Raw genomic sequence first — 14148 nt, 5'->3', positions numbered from 1 at the left:
GGAACAGTGGAGAACTCTGTACTGAACAACGTTGTTTAAAGTAATATACTGAGAGGCAAAGTTTATTGAGTTGATTACACGCCCCAGGCTATCGCACAGGCCTCAATGTCGTTACTGCATATAGCCTTTAGTTCTCGTTAAAAGTACTTATCGATGTACTGATGGGGTACATATGGAACAGTGGAGAACTCTGTACTGAACAACGTTGTTTAAACTAATATACTGAGAGGCAAAGTTTATTGAGTTGATTACACGCCCCAGGCTATCGCACAGGCCTCAATGTCGTTACTGCATATAGCCTTTAGTTCTCGTTAAAAGTACTTATCGATGTACTGATGGGGTACATATGGAACAGTGGAGAACTCTGTACTGAACAACGTTGTTTAAACTAATATACTGAGAGGCAAAGTTTATTGAGTTGATTACACGCCCCAGGCTATCGCACAGGCCTCAATGTCGTTACTGCATATAGCCTTTAGTTCTCGTTAAAAGTACTTATCGATGTACTGATGGGGTACATATGGAACAGTGGAGAACTCTGTACTGAACAACGTTGTTTAAACTAATATACTGAGAGGCAAAGTTTATTGAGTTGATTACACGCCCCAGGCTATCGCACAGGCCTCAATGTCGTTACTGCATATAGCCTTTAGTTCTCGTTAAAAGTACTTATCGATGTACTGATGGGGTACATATGGAACAGTGGGGAACTCTGTACTGAACAACGTTGTTTAAACTAATATACTGAGAGGAAACGTTTATTTGAGTGGATTTAATGCCCCAGGCTATCGGAGAGGTCGCAATATTGAAATTGACAGTAATTATATTTGGCAGTAGGTCAAAAGTATTAACGAGTGTACTCATTGTTCAGCAGTTACTCACGCCTTCGATGGCAATTTTGTAGGTTTTGCACCTGTATGAGCATATTGATCTCTGTTTCCAGTTAACTATATTTTTAAGCTAATTTTGCGTTTTCCTTCTTGACACGATCAAGGAAAATGTTTAATTGTTTTTATCTCAACAGCTAATATAACTTATTACAGTTTTAGAACTTTATTTTTACTTGAACTAGCCTATTTTCCTGATCAAAAATGTATATACGTACACAGCTCTCAGAATCCCATTTTAGCCAAAAGACAATAAAGGTAGATTTAATGACAGTGTTTTGATTTGTAGTGAAAGTTACTACATTACCTTCTACGTCGGAACTGCTAGGAGGGTTGAGAAAAATGGGCATATGATTCTCCTGTCTTTAAGAACGAAATTGGGTGCGGAGCCAAAGGTAACTGATAGTGTTCAAATAAATATAGTGTATAACTCTGAACTAAACTATGCTGTTTAACCATCAATACTGAATGAACAAAGTTTATTAGAATAGATTATATGTCCTAGGCTATAAGGCAGCCCTCAACGTTGTTATAACATTTTGCTTTTAGTGGACATTAACAGTAATGTCATTAGGTTATCAAGTTTAATAAACTTCGTTGCAGCCATTATGTACTATTAGGAGAGTATAGAAATATGTATTGAACTATTATGTTTAAAAACAATATTAAATGATACAATTTAATTCGAGTTGATTTCATTCCTTGAATAGAGGTCAAGGTTTCCATATGAGCGTTTAACGGACATTGTGTGTATTTTTATTACGTAGTAGTTCAATATCAATAGCCCATATTGAACCTGTTATTAAATTAGCGGTAACAAAGCCTGTTACTTAAGGATGGGTTGGAACATTTTCTTTCGTGTATTTCTGTCCTTATGATACTTCGCAACGAACATTCCGGAAGACTTTGTATGAAACTTTTTTTTTGCAGAAAGATAGTTTAATGATGGTGAATCACTCGTTGAGATTTTGCAGCGTGTGAGTGAAGATTTAAAAATTATTCTCGTGGGTAACCATGTGGTATTTAGTGGAAAAAAAAGAATTTGATCGGAAATTTAGAATCTTTCACAGATACACTTCAATCAGTAATGCTACGTTTTGAGATATGCAATCTTATGTCTTCTTCAGGGGAATGATTCAACTAATACACGTTTAAAATATAGGGTAAACTAAACAAATCATAACAGAGTGTTTTAACACGCATAAGTCCGGAGCCATAACATACATGTTGTGTGTATATTTCATGCACACTAACACGCACATAATAAAAACTAAACACTAACTATTAAAACTAAACTATAGAATGCAAGCCCATTAGGTCTAAACTTATCAGACAACCAAATAGAACTTACCGCAGGCTAATAATAAATGGCAATCGTCACTGAAGAAGCAAGATTTTATTCACAATCTTCTCAACGGCAAAATAAAAGTTAAAACTAACGGTATTTGGTTGTTAAGACTTTCGTTATACTCCTTTGTAGATCTAAATTAGTATATATGTAAGATAGATTGTATGTAATTCCATTGAAATAGGCTGGTTCACTAACCACAGCACTTCACAGGATGAAAATATTAACAATGCATAGAGCTATAAACTTAAGTTTATTGAATTTTGCCTCTCTTATTGAAGTATTCTGACTAAATTCCTGTCCTGTATATCCATCTGCCTGTTGCATCTGTTTCATATTCCAAATCTTACGGCAAACCCTTAAGGAAAATCTTACCTGTACGCTTTTGAACGGTATTTCATTTCTACCTTGAATATTTTTCCATGGGCACAGACAGCGTCATTAAAGTATATCTTGCAATAGGCTGGAAGTTGTTTTCATCTGACTGTCTGGATGCTGCACAGGTTTTCTGTCTCTATTTCCTGGCTTCCAGTCGGTCCCCAAGTCATCCTGAGAATAAAATAATTATTAATAAAACTATGACGAGGGAAACGATATTTAATTGATTAGGCCTATATTGTTTAAAATCATAAACAAGTATAAAAATATACCCTTTAGGTTTAAATAAAATAAATTTTAATTTATTCCAAATTAAAATTTTCAACCAATACAAAATATCAGAAAGATAATTTATGGATAAAAACCCAAGATACAACATTATTTTAATAGTTTTCCTACTTCATTATATCCTAAATAAGATAAATGGTTTAATAGGTGTCAGTCAAATTTATAGGTGGCTATTGTCTCATGCCAAAAACACTGGAAGAAATTCAGCTTAATTTATAAATGCAGCTGATTAAAAGATAGAACAAATCATTTTTAGAATTTATTTTCAAAATTTAAGAGTCAGGAGAGTTAAATATACATCGAGTCATTAATATTAAACGATTCTTGATATAATGGCCTGATTTATATTTGGAATTAAAGACAAATTTAAACACCACATATTTAGGAGTAAACCTTTCATAAAACAAAAAAATCATATATATTGAATCATTATTGGAGGACTTTGCCCTTAAAATAAACTGCAGACTATGCAGACCATTATATAGCTTGATGGAAAATCAAAGGAGGAAAACCTGCCATTACTGAAGATGGATGATGCCGGCTACACCGCTGTGTCGGACAATAGTGATTTCCTCCCTTACCTCCCAAGAGGGTGATTTACTCACTGTAAAGCATGCTAAATCGTTGAGAAACGCTTTCTTGCATACATTCCAAGGTGTTCCCTAAATAGCTAAAAGTAAATGTACATTTCTATTTCCATTTATGTACATGGCAAATACCAGCTTAGAAGATAATATTAAGGTGGGGTTTTTTCAAGAGACATTGTTATGACATATTACTCGACAACATGTACATTACCTTGTTCTTTTTTAATGTAAAAAAGAATTAATGCAAACTAATCCTAAATATTATTGTTGTGTGTAAGTAATGACATAGTCTTTTGTTAGTAAATAATGCAAATTTGATTGTTTGCAAACGTTTAGGGTTAATTTTGATTATTTAGCTAAAACATAAAACGAAGACTATGTAAAAGTTACAAATATTTTAGTGTGTCACATAGTTTAAGGAACAAACATTGTTTTTGACATCAATTTATCACTTATAGTGTATATATCTTTGATAACTGTAATATCATATAAATCCATTGTGTAATAAACCTTTTCGAGATTATTAAAATTCAGTTAACAATTCTTTTTAATGCACTACACTAATATTTATTGAATTACCTGGAGGCCACTATCAAACTATTTACTGTGAGCCCCTTGAACAACCACAGTGTAGATTTTCCATTGATGACCTAAACAAAAATTAACTTGTAAATAGCTATGCAGTGTATACAAACAGTAGATGAATATTTAAGTTAATGTCCGTTATAATTTCAACGAACTCAAGGCTTATCCGATATCCTTAGGCATGAAATTATATGCTCGGGTTATGTTATGTTGGACACATTATTGTTTTTGCAGCATCCCTAAGTGTAGAGTTCTACAATTCGTAAATACACGTAATCGTTACTACGTCGGTTAAAAAATTTTACCTAATACCTAATAAAATTAGCATTAATTTAATATAAATGCTCAATTTAGTAACGAAATCTAAGCATGTCCAGGTAGCCTTGAGCACGCAATCAACTCGAATTATCTTGTGTTCCTCTCAGTATTTTAGACGGAGCACTTTTGTGAAGAGTTCTACACTTTAGTATATACACATAATTGTTATATTATTGTTAATGTCTTACAAAAGCTCAAAATTATAGCGAAATATTGAACTTCTTCGATAGTTTGGGCCGGAGTGATAAACTGAAATTAACTAGTGACTTTCTCTAATAATTAATTGCTGACAAACCATAGTTAATTGTAGAAACATATTTTAGAATATTTATGTACAATTTGGAATTACCTCTTATGCGTGTCTCTGTTATTTGTACCACAATAATAAATTATAAAAAATCGTTGCATTGATTATTAAATCAAGGAAATAATATTTAATCTCTTATAACAACAACTTTATCAACATTTTTGTAGTAAGCGTTAATATACTTTATAATAAACTTGCAATAAATAACTAAGGACTATAATCGTGTGTATTTTGACCGAAGCTGCTTCCGAGAATTCAGGATGAAGCGTGAACAATTTTCATCATGCACCTGTATAAATTTTTTAGTTGTTTTATGTAAATAAATGTTAAGTAAATATAAATAATAACTCCAACCTTTTTTAACGTTTTGAAAACAGATTGAGATTACTAATGACGTAAAACTAATGTCATTGACGTCGGGCTAATGGGTAAAGGCTGAAGTTAACTAATTTATGCCTAACTCTGTACATGTCGTAACTAGTTTTTACTGAACTCATCATGAGATTTTATTACTTTAGATGGTGTTTTATGGTTTTGAACATGTGGGGAGGTTATGTTGGATAAATTTAAAAAGTTGCAAAGAAAGTTTTGCCTTGTCTCGCTGACTTCACCCTGTTCAGCCTTAATTGTTAAACATTATGCTATTTCGTAATATTGCTATAATTAGCACTTTCAGCCTATGTGTTGCAGTGTTGCTGCACAGTGTTGACTTTTTACTCTATTTATATACTATTAAATTTGTTTCCCGCTATGCAGAGTATGTGTACCTGAACATCTTTTAAATGAAGGGTGTTTTGTCAGTAAATAGATTAATTATGCAAAACTATCTTTACTTATATTTAAAAGTAAAGAAAAGGTAAAACTATGCGCACAGACTTTCTTCCTTACCTTGAACGGTGTCCCTATCTTAATTATATGAAGGAAACTTAGAGAACATTTTATGAAACTGTTTAAGTTTAAAGCTACACGTATTGTTAATTAAACTGATTTTTACAATTTAGGATAAAAACACTGTGTTTAATAACTCTCAAACTAAAGTTAGTTCCTTTCAACGTGGGCTACGATTCGGTCGTGCATGTTTCTGTATGTATAACCAAGATCTATGATATAAATAGTCTTTAAGTAAGATAATTGATACCCTTTACTTCACGTGATTGGCACTTAGTAAGGAAATTACAATATGAACAATAAATAAAAATACTTTTTGTTTATTAGTTGCGTTGTAGTAATATACAAAAGTTAAGTAAGAGAGTACTCTTAGGTCCATAAACAACAAAAAGATGCAAAACATATTCATTTGGTCACTGTTTGTTTAGCTTGTACTAGCCAGTAGTCTGATAAAATAGTAAGAACAACTGATTTTTTTATTTCCGTTAATCGGTTAAAAAAGTGAAGAAATGTTTAACAACATATATTCAATTATTTATAATGGTACATTCAACTTATTCAGAACAACAAGTTTCACCAGTATGTTTAGTATTTACTATTCAATCCTACATGATTTTTATACTCAGTTTCTCTCAAGGATGGGAATTTTAAATCTCGTAATCACACGAAGCCTGCTTGAGAAGATGCAGCAAGATGTGTAACGTAAAAGCGGAATTTAATTAAACGCCTCGACGCGTAGATAGCGCTGGCGCACCGTGGTTCTGGTTCAAGGTAATTTATTCATGTTTGCAATTTAAATATATAATTTCCATATACGGTTAGAAATCCCTAAGAGGAGGCAGTTCAACCACATCATATTTGATATTACAATGTAAATAAATATAAATATCCCAATAAATCATACATATGATTGACGATCCTGTTATATTACAGACATAGATAAATAAATAAATATATAATAAATATATAATTATTATATAATTATTTATAATATATAAATATATAATAAATATATATGTGTGTGTGTGTGTGTGTGTGTGTGTTTAACACCATGTTTAATAATTCCAAAACAAGCACTTAGTAATAGCCAAACATTTTTAATTATTAAAACTTACCTACATAACACAGGTAACAATATGTTTATAACATTGAGCTGATCAGAGTAGTACGTAGTACCGAAGAATTGTTTGAGGTATGTGGATCAAACATTTATTTTTTCCTTATAATAAGTAAAAGAATCACATTAATACTATTTTTTTCTTTCATCCGCCTCACAATGGAAGAGGATATCGAAAACAATTTTCTTTTTTGGGTGTTTGTGAATTAAGGAATAAGAATTTTCTTAAGAGTTTTTCGAAAACAAACCACATAGAGGGAAATTTAAATATCAATAAAATCATGAAAAAATGTCGAAGAGGAAGTGACCTCTATGTTATTTGATAGAGTAAAGAACTTAAGAACGATGAAAAATTACTGAAAATAGAAATTTAAGAAATTATTTAAGAATTTATCTTAGACACAATGTACACCCTAAATGAGGAATGAACAAAAATCCAGAAAAATCATTCCTGATTTTGTTATTAAAAATATATATAAATTTTAGTTTATTTCAATCCCTTACGTAATAAAAATGAAGGGGGACAGGAATGGGCCCTTTCGTTATTATTGGTTCATTTTTATTTCCGCCATCTTGTTTTGGTCTGCCGTGACGATTACCATTGGCTAGCGCCCTTTGGTCAGTCGTAGGTCGTCAGTATACGAATGAAGACGTATTGTGACCTGTATTCCGTAGTTCAGTATAGTGTTTACTCTATTTATTTATTTTCCAACGGCAGCAGCCAATTTACAAATACAAGCATAGATAGTAGATACAGCGGAAAATAAAATTAATACGAACAGATGAAAAATCTACATAAAGTAACAAAATAAGTATCATAAAAAATTTGATAATAAATAATAAGTATTCAAAGATGTAACAAGTTATAAATATCCAAAACATAACAAAAAATAAAAATAAAGATTAACAAACAACAATAATTATTCAAGTATGGAGCGAACATAAATAAATTGTGCTAATAAATTAAAATATAATATATATCATTCAACAAATAACAGTAGAAATTAAATAAATACAACATATAATACAATGAACATGCACTTAACACAGATTAAAGCTAACTACTGTAGGTCTTAATCACTAGTCCCTCACAGAAAGAAGAGAGAAGGCCTGCCGGCGAACCTGATGAAGTCCATCGAAGAACAGGTCACACCCAGACGCAACCTGATTTCCCAGGCGAATAAACCTTGCGAAAGGACTGTTGAAGTCGAAGTTGGTTGAGTGGTATCTTCGACCCAGCAGATCTCGAGATCTTGTGTTTACCGGAACTCTGAGGTCGATTTCAGCTAGGAGATCTGGACAGTTCATGCGACCATTCACTATCTTCCAGAGAAGGACAACATCAGCCACGTCACGTCGCAGGGCAAGAGGTGACAAGTTCAGATTGCTGGACAGATCCTCCACAGGCACATCAAGATAGGCAAAACCCAGCCGGACACCAATCAAGCGAAGAAAACGCCTTTGTAGAGCCTCCAGTCTCGTCCTATTGCCAACAGTGTAAGGCGACCACACGGGACTTGCATATTCCACAAGCTGTCTCACAAGGGAACAATACAGAGAGCGAAGAGCAGAAGGGTTGTCGATGCCTCTGGAGAATCTTGCTATGAAACCAAGCACCTTGTTTGCTTTGCTACTGATGTGGTCTATATGTCCAGAAAATCCCATGTCGCTGGCAAATATAACGCCTAGGTCTTTTATACACTGGGACCGTAGAATGGATGTACCAGAAATGGAGTATACGTATATGACTGGGGATTTGATGCGGTGATAAGTTATACAAGAGCACTTACTGGGATTTACAGACATGTTATTCCTGACACACCAATCCTCAATTCCGGAAAGGCTATTTTGAATTTCTTGAGAGTCTTCTGGTGTAGACACAGTGATGAAAATCTTCAGGTCGTCAGCAAATTGTAAGGCCTTTACAGTTAATTTGTCTAGTAGGTCATTGACAAAGACATTGAAGAGGCAAGGTCCCAGCAAAGTACCTTGTGGAACTCCTGAAGAAGGTGAGAACTGAGTGGAAGTGGCGGAACCAATCCTCACGACCAGAGAACGTTTTTGAAGATAACTAGAAATCCATGACAAAAGAGGTTCAGCCACTCCGTAAGCCAGTCGAAGGCTTTTGCCATATTGATGTAGGCTGTATCAACTTGGTAGTTCTTGCGAAAAGCAGACAAGACATATTCTTGAAAGAGCAGGAGGTTGGAGACAGTAGACTTGCCCTTCATAAAACCATGTTGGGAAGGATGGATTATTTTGGATAGAAAAGGATTCAGTCTATCTACCACGATACTTTCAAAAAATTTGCCAATTGCCGGCAGAATAGTGATTGGAAGGTGGTTCCGTATGTCGCTGGGATCATTTGCTTTATGTAAAGGAATGATGAAGCCCAACTTTAAAGAGCTAGGGAAGATTCCTTTGTTAAGTGATTCATTGAACAACACTGTGAGGGGTTCAGCTAAGAGAGATCGGCAGTGATGAAGCATAGATGGCGGTATATTGTCAATTCCAGCTCCCTTTGTAGTGTCCAGATTCTTAAGCTTGCTGAGAACTTCTTCTGTTGAGGTTGTTATGACACAAAGAGTATCGAAGACGGGATAGCTAAAGCTAGGTGAAACTCGTAACGAGGGAGAGTAGACTGAGTTGAAATAACTGGAGAACAGCTGACAAATGCTTGTTGTGTCACTGGCTACTTCATCATCTAAATGCAGACTTGATGGCATATCAGGAGTATCTCTTTGAGCTTTAACTAGTCCCCAGAAAGCTCGTGGATTAGAAGATATGTTTGATTGAACATTGGACAAATATCGAATGTGGCATTCACGAGACAGCGACCTACAAGTATCTCTCAGCCTCGAGAACTCATAATAATATGCAAGACTGAAACTTCTCTTGAAACGTGCATGCGCAGCTTCCTTTTCGATAATGCATTTTTTTTAGGTCATTATTAAACCACCTAGGGAAGCGTGAGATACCAAATTTCTTCAACGGACTTGCATTTTTGACGATTTTCTCTAAGGAACTTTCCAGAATGTCGAAATTTTCATCAACTGAGATCGGCTGGTGAATAAATCCCATATCTGCCTCCTGTAGGGCTGTAAAAGCAGCTGGGAGGTCACATTTCCCCAAGTTGTAGCCGCTGTAGCTGTTGTCACAAGTAGAGGGCATATAGCACTCAAGAGTAAGGGACAGAGGAGGATGATGAATTTCAGGTTTAATCAACCAATCATTAGCCCTGCTAACTTGCACCTCACTATCAGAATGAAAGACCAAGTCCAATGTTACTCCTCTATGGTTTTTGAACATGATTTATCTGGAAGAGAGAGTGCAGAGAAGACATGTCACGGAGGTATTCGCTGCAATGTTGAGGGAGGCCAGATACAGGTAAATTGACATCGAAGTGAGGCAAGTTGAAGTCTCCAAAAATGAGTGTCTTCTTTGGGAAATTTGCCAATTCGACTGTCTCAGTAACCACATCACAGAATTCACGGTAAACAGAAAGAGGACTTGAAGGGGGAATGTAGACACAAGCCAGAAGAAGATCGAAACCAAATCCTAATTTCACAAGGGCAAAGACGCTTTCGATGTTGAATCCAAAGTATAGTCGCTTAGACAAAAGCTTCTTATGAACTTCAAGTAGGGTTCCTCTACCAGAACTTTTGTGACTTGTAGCAGCAGACCTATCACATCTATGAACAATGAAGTCAGTATCACCAACAACTTCGGAGTCGGGGATATCAGGAGAGAGATTTGTTTCACATAGTAGAATAACATCATCAAGGCATGCAGATAAATTATTTTTTAACTCAATAAGCTTCGAACGAAGACCATTTACATTTTGGCAGTAAACATTCAGAGAAACATGCTGCTGCTTACCGTTGGAATTTATTCGTTTTTTGGCACAATAAAAGGTGTTCCATTCTTATATCTAATCGTTAGGGAAATATCACCGGCATCCTGTTTGGACTTTAAGGTGGCACGCAGAGTCTCCAGATGTCTTTTCTCTCGAGGAGTGCGGTCATGAGAGATTGATATTCCACGCATGCTATTAGGAACATCATTTTCCTTGAAGTTTTTGAAAATGTGAATAGCAGTGCCTTCAGACGGCATACAAAGCATGAGAGGACGATTTGTCCTTTTTTTCCCCAATCTAAAATGACGAACATCTGAATACTGAACATTAGATTTCAAATGAGCTAGAAAATCCTGGACAAAAACGGCATCCGCAGTTTTTGAGATTGTGTTTGAATCGGGGATGTTATGTACAATAACATTTTTGGCACGTCGATTACGATCGTTGCATTCGGATAAAACATCTTCAAAAAGCTGATCACAACCCGCTACCTGTTTATCCTTGATAGTGCTTATTTCAGATTCAACATAGGCCAAGCGAGGCTCAAGTTCCAGTAATTTGGAGGTCACCAATTCCAGGTCTTGTTTTATAAGTTGTAGTCCTTCTGAGAGTTCTGTTTTAGTAGCAAGGGATGACAACTTAGAGAGAATGGTATACAGCTTGGCATCTATTGGGCTTGCCAGCGTCTTTTTACAGTCAGTTCTATGACAATACCATTTTGTATTGTTGTCGTTGCTAAATCGTTGGTATTCAGATTTAGACATTTTCACACATTCTCTGTGAAACCATCTCTCACACTCGGCATCACAGCACAAGCCTTCTTCTGTATCAAGACTTCTTTTACGCAAACAGGACAGGAAGTAGACATAATATATAGAATGTACTGTATTTTATATCTCAAAACTATACTTTGTGAAATGCAACAACGAGAAAGCAATCAGCTCACAAATCAGTAGCTACTCAGTTCACCACTGAAAGTGTGCTCTTTATATCACCTAAATTGAATAATGTTGAAATAATGACTGGAAACACTAAGCAATAATTTCAAAACATGAGTAAATTATGTATCATAAATGGAAAAGTAAGTTGATATTTGTCACGTTGACTGACAACTCACGAACTATGTTATAAAGCAGCGAGGAGCAACAAGGAACGAGATAATACACTCGTCAAACAACCATACTAAGCGAAGCGAATTAAAATATACAGGCTACATGCATAAATAACATGCCAGGCTCTTGGGATTTAGTTGATAGAATTTTAGTGTCTATGACTTGCTGAGTGATGATGACAGCTGGAGATCTTTTGCACTCTCAACGGTAAGTGAAATAGGGTTGAAAAATTAATTGAATTATGCAAAGATTAAACAATAGAATTTAAGAACTAATAGGTAGATGCACTCACTCTGGTTCAATTGATGATATAAATATAGTCTAAATGCGTTAGATTCAAACTACTATCCAAAGACCAAAAAAAGTGTTTTGTATAGTTCTATTAGTGTTTTGTATAGTTTTTTATTAAGTGCATGATTATAGAGTTAGTAAAGTTGACAAACAACGTGGTGGTTGTGATTCCTGACCTAGGCGTGCCACAACGCTATGGTAAGATTTGTTTATTTTAACTTAGTTTTTAATTATGTATTAGGTTAGTTCTTTACCTGAAGAATAGATCAGTTTGCAGATCTCGAAACGTAGTGTTACTGATTTCTTGTTTCACTGAACGATTGCAAATGTCCGGAAAAATCCTGTTTCCTTCACAATCCTTCCATCTTCAAAAACAACCTTCAAACAAAGAATTCCGAAAACTATTTTTATGGTATAAAATTAAGTTGCAATAGAGTAGACATAGGGGAAATAAAATACCATCACATAAATAATGGACTCAGAAGAGATATATAATAAATAAATATATAATAATAAAAATTGGCTCACCATTGGTGGTCTCAAGAGCATACATATTATGAATTGGACTGAAGCCAAGAAAATACTTTGACAACCTCATTTTTGTTAAATGAAATTAATTTAGGGTTCATAAATTAAATTTGCAGACGAAGCGATCAGTCAACTATCAGTCGAAAGTAGGCCGCTTGGATACCAATTCTGAAAAAAATGACCAAACAAAGAAACCTAAAATATGAAGCAGATTGAATATATGTAATTAAAAAATACAGAATCACAATAAGGATTTAAAATTTAATCTAGTTTTAATCCAAAATAATAAGACCCTATTATCGCTTCCTCCTTTTTTCAGGTTTCTGCCGCTTGGCTCCCTTTTTAAATATCGAGCTCTGGTCAGTTCTATGTGTTGGCTCGGTGAGTTAAAACATATTGTGACCTGTATTCTATAGTTCAGTTATAATAATTAGTGTTTTTTGTATTTTTTTTTAGATAGTCTACTTTGGACTTGACACACAACATTGTTGTTATGATTCCTAACTTATGCGTGTCACAATGCTCTAATATGATTTGTTTATTTTAAATTAGATACAGATATGTGTTAGGTTAGTCATTCAGTTAACTATTGGCCTGAGAAAAAGATCAGATAACAGATCTCTAAACATAGTGTTATCAGATTTTTTCATATCACAGTACAATTGGAAATGCCTGGGAAAGTTCGGCTTCCTTCGTAATTAGAAGATTATGACCTGTCTCAATTTATTTTACTTCTATTTCTAAATAAGTGCTGTTTCAATTAATAGAGAATTAATTATGTGATATTTCCTGATTTTACCGTAGTCCGTCTTGATCGTTTTAGCAAAATATCTGCATTTGTTATCTTTCGCTGAGAAAAAAGACTAGATTATCCAAACTGGTCGTACCCAGGAGTATTATATACAAATCAAAATATTGTACATATTTATGCCCGGGAAATTCCGGTTTGTATGAAAGCTCTGTTGTAATAAGTTTTTATTATTTAATCCAATTAACAAATATGACTCAATTAACGTAAATGCCAGTTATGTTCATAATTTTACTAATTATAAATAAAATAATATTTACTTCAAAGGAAACTACTCGCAAAATAAAATTTTAGTTAATCATAAACTAAAATTGACTTAGTCATAAGTACAAGTTTAAACGTGAGGTTTTAAATAAAAATAGGTCAATAAGTTATGTATTTCCAATTACTATAATAAGTTTTCCTTACATTACAAAATAAATTAAGTTTTGTTTACTACCTGAAACGATATTAATAACAAAAAAAAAACGTAATAAGAAATTAAATTTATGTTTTATCGAGATGGCCCCTGAGGCTAAACAAAGTTTGCAGTAAAAGCTCACCTTGCAGAGAAATGCTGTAAATGGGACGCGAAACCGTTTACACTCAGTGGTTTTAATAATTTATCACCAGACATCATCGTGTTCCAGGTCAAATAACGGTATTTCCGGCTACTCATATTGTTATTTCTATAACAAAAAAAACTTCTTCTTACACAAAATATATAACCCGACATTATCGTGTTCCAGGTTAACTACCAGTATTTCCGGCTACTCATATTGTTATTTCTATAACAAAAAACTTCTTAATACCAAAAATATATAACCCGACATGATCGTGTTCCAGGTCAACTACCAGTATTTCCGGCTAC

This window comes from Homalodisca vitripennis, chromosome 2 (genome assembly GCF_021130785.1).
Source record: "Homalodisca vitripennis isolate AUS2020 chromosome 2, UT_GWSS_2.1, whole genome shotgun sequence".
In the NCBI taxonomy this organism is placed as follows: Eukaryota; Metazoa; Arthropoda; class Insecta; order Hemiptera; family Cicadellidae; genus Homalodisca; species Homalodisca vitripennis.
This window is presented reverse-complemented; position numbering follows the sequence as displayed.